The sequence below is a fragment of the Palaemon carinicauda genome, chromosome 35, assembly GCF_036898095.1.
Source record: "Palaemon carinicauda isolate YSFRI2023 chromosome 35, ASM3689809v2, whole genome shotgun sequence".
In the NCBI taxonomy this organism is placed as follows: Eukaryota; Metazoa; Arthropoda; class Malacostraca; order Decapoda; family Palaemonidae; genus Palaemon; species Palaemon carinicauda.
The window spans coordinates 57,715,192-57,721,238 of NC_090759.1; positions in this window are offsets into that span (position 1 = coordinate 57,715,192).

The window sequence follows — 6,047 nt, forward strand, 5'->3', positions numbered from 1 at the left end:
TCTCCATTAGTGCTTTGTTATTTTGGAGGTGAGACAGAAAATAATGTTTTGTTTAATATTCATAACGAAATCTCTCTCTCCTCTCTCTCTCTCTCTCTCTCCCTCTCTCTCTCTCTCTCTCTCTTCTCTCTCTCTCTCTCCATTAGTGCTTTGTTATTTTGGAGGTGAGACAGAAAATAATGTTTTGTTTAATATTCATAACGAAATCTCTCTCTCTCCTCTCTCTCTCAAAATATTTTTAAGGTTTTCAACCCTTTAAGATGGACTAAAGTAACTCTCTCTCTCTCTTTCTCTCTCTCTCTCTCTCTCTCTCTCTCTCTCTTCTCTCTCCTCTCTCTCATCCTTTATTGCTTTGTTATTTTGGAGAAGGTGAGATATTAAGTAACCTTTTGTTCATATGTTCATTAAAAGTTGAATTTACTCTCTCTCTCTCTCTCTCCTCTCTCTCTCTCCTCTCTCTCTCTCTCTCTCTCTCTCTCTCTCTCAGACAAACACACAGTACCTTTATTAGTTTGAGGAAGGTGAGATATTAACTAATATTTTGTTCAATATTCATTCAATGTGGAATCTCTCCTCTCTCTCTCTCTCCTTCTCTCTCTCTCTCTCTCTCTCTCTCTCTCTCTCTCCAAGCCTTAACAATGTTAACGTCTATGTAAACCTTCCTTTACTCCCCTCTCTAGACTCTAGGACAGAACGAGGGAGAGAGAAACTCCTTCCAAACTAAATGATGCAGAAGTTTCAGGAAAGCATTGTTAGGATGTACACCTCCGAATAATAACACTCTTGAGAATAGTAATGAACATGTAGGAGGGGGAAAGAGGTCACAGTGTTTACATTCACACATGCTGAGTCTTTTGTTCACGTTTATAACACTACACACATTCGCACTAATGTAAGGGATGAGATTCTTCGTGGCAGAGAAGAGCTGGCTGCGCTAGGTGATTTGAATGCAATTGTTCTCTTTTATAGACATAAATACATTCGCACAATTGTATTAGGCCCCATGGTTTTGTGGATGATATTTTTCATGATGGCGGAGAAAAGGTGGTTGTGCTAGGTGATTTGAAATGCAAAATTGGTTGCGCCAGGTGATTTTAATGCAAGTTGTTGTCTTTTTTTATACATAAATGCATTGGCACAAATGTATTACGACCATGGTTTTGTGGATGACAATCTTCAGTGTGGCAGAGAAAAGGTGGTTGTGCTAGGTGGTTGGAATGCAATTTTTTCTCTTTATACTAACTATACACACGTCCACACTAATGCATTTGAACAATGTTTTTTGGGGATAAGATTCTTCAGTGTGGTTAGAGAAGATATGGTTGCGCTAGGGGGTTTGAATGCAATTTGATCTCATTCTATACATAACTATACATGCGTTTGCACAAATGTGTTAGAAGAATGTTTTTGTGAATGAGATTCTTGAATGTACCTGAGAAGAGGTGGTTGCGCTAGGTGTTTTGAATGCAATTAGATCTCTTTTTTAACGTAACTATACACATGTTTGCACAAACATATTAAAAGAATGGTATTTTGGATGATATTCTCATGCGTGGTGAGAAAGGCTGGTTGCGCTAAGTGGTTTGAATGCAAATATAGGTGATAGAAAAATAGGTAGTGTAGTTTTGAAGGTACTGAGTTCTTGGTTGACTGGAGAGAGTCTACTGAAAATGCATTCGATAAAGTCACCCAGATTGTCGGAAGTATTGTACTTATTTAACCCCCCCACCCCCCCCCCCCAAAAAAAAAAAAAACCAGCTGTTTTCTTTAGGGGAAAAAATGAGGATTCAAATACGTTAGAGATGAAAGAACAAGTAGGTAAATATATTCTTGACTGGAGGCATACCTTGTTTCAGTATGACTTCTTCATGAATATTTTCCACTTTTAAATGTCTTATGGAAAATAGGTCAACATCACAATATTCATTTTTTATTTCAATATAGTTTTTAAATTTAGTTTTTTGTCTAAATATTTAACTGATTTTAGACTACTATAGTGATTTATATTTTTTCCTTGCTTTATCATTTCCTATTCATCACATCTTTATTTTCTCCTTTGAAAGTTATCAAAGAGTTAATCAAAATAGCAATGGCAATCTGCTTGACCATTTCTTTTTCCATTAATTTTTTTTTCTGTCTTGGTCACCATTCCTTTTCCTTTTGTGGAATCTCCTGTCCCTTTGGGCGTTTTTCCATCTGTGCCTTCTTTTTCCCTTCAAGATTTTCTTCCCTAAAAAACATTCATTTGTTTCCCAGGCGTTGCTTTTGGCATTTTTTGTTTAGACTCATGGAAAAGGACCATGTGGTGGTTCCTTCGCATTTTCAACACATTTCTTCCAGTTTGCTCTGGGTCGTTAGTTCTGCAATCTTGTTTTGCTTGTTAGGTCTGACCTTAATATTTTTTGGGGGAGTTGGGGTTTTTTGGTCTGACCATTAAGATTTGAGGGAGTATTGGTTTGTGTGACCTTAATATATTTTCTTTGGGGGTTTTGTTTGGTCTGACCTTAATATTTTAGGTGGTTTGTTTGGTTTAACCTTAATATTTTGATGGTTGGTTGTTTGTCTGACCCTAATATTTTAGGTGGTTTGTTTGGTTTAACTTTATATTTTGATGGTTGGTTGTTTGGTCTGACCTTAATATTTTAATTGGTTTATTTGGTTTAACCTTAATATTTTGATGGTTGGTTGTTTGGTCTGACCTTGATATTTTAGGTGGTTTGTTTGGTTTAACCTTAATGTTTTGATGGTTGGTTGTTTGGTCTGATCTTAATATTTTTAAGGTTGCTTGGTGCGACCTTAGTATTTTTTAAGGGTTGTTTGGTGCGACCTTAGTATTTTTAAGGTTCTTTAGTCTGACCTTAATATTTGTAGGTGGTTGTTTGGTCTGGCTTTAATATTTCTAGGGAGGTTGTTTGGTCTGACCTTAATATTTTAGGGATATATTTGGTTTGACCTTAATATTTTGAGGTGTTGGTGGTTTGGTCTCATCTTAATAATTTTAGGGGGTTGTTTGGTGTGACCTTGGTATTTTTACGGGGTTGTTTGGTCTGACCTTAATATTTTACGGGTTTGCTTAGTCTGACCTTCATAATTTAAGGGATTGTTTGGTGTGACCTTAGTATTTTAAGGGGATTGTTTGGTGTGGACCTTGGTATTTTCGTTGGGGATGTTTAGTCTGACCTTAATATTTTTTGCTGGGATGTTTGGTCTGATCTTAATATTTTAGGGGGTTTGTTTGGTCTGACTTTAATATATTAAGGGGATTGTTTGTGTGACCTTAGTATTGTTGAGGAGTTATTTGGTCTAACCTTAATATTATTGATTTGTGGTGTTGTTGTTAGGTCTGACCTTAATATTTTGGGAGGTTTGTTTGGTCTGACCTTAATATTTTTGGGGTTTGTTTGGTCTGACCTTAATATTTTGGGGGGTTTGTTTGGTCTGACCTTAACATTTTTTGTAAGATATTGGGGTTTGCATAGACGTAGGCGTTACAACAGCAGTTTTTATGTTTTCAAAAGGGATTTGTATGAAATAAGTATTGGTTCTTTGTAGGCCTAAGGCCTATTTCTATTACAATGGCATTTTTATTCCATTTTCAAAGAGGGGGGGGGGGGGCGATTTATATGGAGCAAGTATTGGTTTTACATAGACCTAGTGTTTATATCAAAGGAAAATTTCCTCTGGTTTTGTCTTTTAACCAGCATATATGGTGTTTATGCCTGTTACCTAGCGTTTATAGTTAATATAGGCCTACAGTGTCTTAGATAGCATCTAAGGACAAACTGGCCTACAGATAGTTTTCAGGATAGCAGGGAAAGCGAAAATGCAGTTTTCTTCTTATTCTGAAAATTATCCGGAGGACAGTTTGTTCGGAGAGATGCTGTCTTCGAATTTTTGGACGGGCCAAAGACATTGTAATATATATTTATAAATATATATATAAGATATATATATATATATATATATATATATATATGTGTGTGTATATATATATATATATATATATATATATATATATATATAGTATATATATATAATATATATATATATATATATAGTATATATATAGTATATATATATATATATAGTATATATATATATATATATATAGTATATATATATAGTATATATATATATATATATATATATATATATATATATATATATATATATGAAATCATTATATGCTTTAATCGCTCGTGGAGGTGGTACCTTCAGGAGGTTACAGTCGTCCGGTCTCATGGCAAGATCCGATGACCTTTTACTTGATCTCAGCGGATTGGTGTGGTGTAGGACGGGAGCGATCCTGGGCCTACCCAACGCAAGCTAAGCTCTGTACCATTTTCCTACATATGCGGGTTACACTTACAAAATATGTGTGTGTGTATAGTGGCATAAAAGCAATTTGATGAAACCATCTGTTAAGAGAAATAGGTTTAACCCTAACCTAACCTAACTTACCTAACCTAATAATAGCTAGGTGATGATAGAAGTGGTCAAAGGAATCATTATCATCATCATCATCTCCTCCTAGGCCTATTGACGCAAAGGGCCTCGGTTAGATTTCGCAAGTCGTCCCTATCTTCAGCTTTTAAATTGATACTTCTCCGTGCATCATCGTCTACTTCGCGCTTCATAGTCCTCAGCCATGTAGGTCTGGGTCTTCTAACTCTTCTAGTGGCCTGTGGAGCCCAGTTGAAATGAATAGGGGGGGGAGGGGGTATTTTCCATCAATTTTGATTGAATTGAAATAGATTTTCAGACTTAAAAAGGTTTAAAGATTGAAAGACCGCTCATGAATGACAGAGGCAAGGGGCAGTGACATTGCCCTATCGAGCAGGACAACGCCCTAGAGACTGACCGTTTATACATATGATCATCTCCCAAGGTCCCTCTCCACCCAAGCTAGGACCAAGGAGAGCTAGGCAATGGCTGCTGATGACTCAGCAGATAGACCTATACGCTCCCCCAAACCCCCCATCTTTAGCTCACAAGGATGGTGATGTAGTAGCGACCAAAGAAACTAACGAGTTTGAGCAGGACTCGAACCCCAGTCTGGCGATCACCAGTCAAGGATGTTACCACATCGGCCACCACAAACCACATAAGCCTGAATTTATAGTTTACATATGACAGATCTATTTTAATGTTACTGATTTTAAGATATTTTGTATTTTTTGTATTTTATCTTCTGTTTTTATATATATATATATATATATTTTATTTTTTTTTTGTTGGCAGTGTCGCAGACTGTACCATAGTCTTCTACTGCATTGAAGTAGAGTTATCTTGCTTGAGGGTACACTCATGCACACTTATTCTATCTCTTTTCCTATTTCCTTTCTTCACTGGGCTATTTTCCCTGTTGGAGCACTTGGGTTTATAGCATCCTGTTTTTCCAACTAGGGTTGTAGCTTAGCTACTACTACTACTACTACTACTACTACTACTACTACTACTACTACTAATAATAATAATAATAATAATATTTCTTACAGGGTAGTTGAATCAGTAGAACCTCAGAATTTCAAACTTGCAGAGAATGTATTTATGCTAAACAGGCTGACATAAGACTTTTTTTTTTTACAGTTAATATATGAAACATATTTTAATGTTGTTACTGTTCTTAAAATATTTTATTTTAATTGTCCATTACTCCTCATATAGTTTTATTTCCTTATTTCCTTTCCTCACTAGGCTAATTTTCCTCGTGGATCCCTTGGGCTTATAGCATCCTGCTTTTCCAACTAGGGTTGTAACTTAGCTAATAATAATAATAATAATAATAATAATAATAATAATAATAATAACGGTTCGAGTCCCGCACAAACTCGTTAGTTCCTTTGGTCACTGCAACCTTACCATCCTTGTGAGCTAAGGAGGGAGTGGGGTTTGGGGGAAGCCTATAGGTCTATCTGCATAGTCATCAGTAGTCATTGCCTGGCCCTCCTTGGTCCTAGCTTGGATGGAGAGGGAGGGGGCTTGGGCGCTGATCATATGTATATATGGTCAGTTTCTAGGGCATTGTCCTGCTTGATAGAGAAATA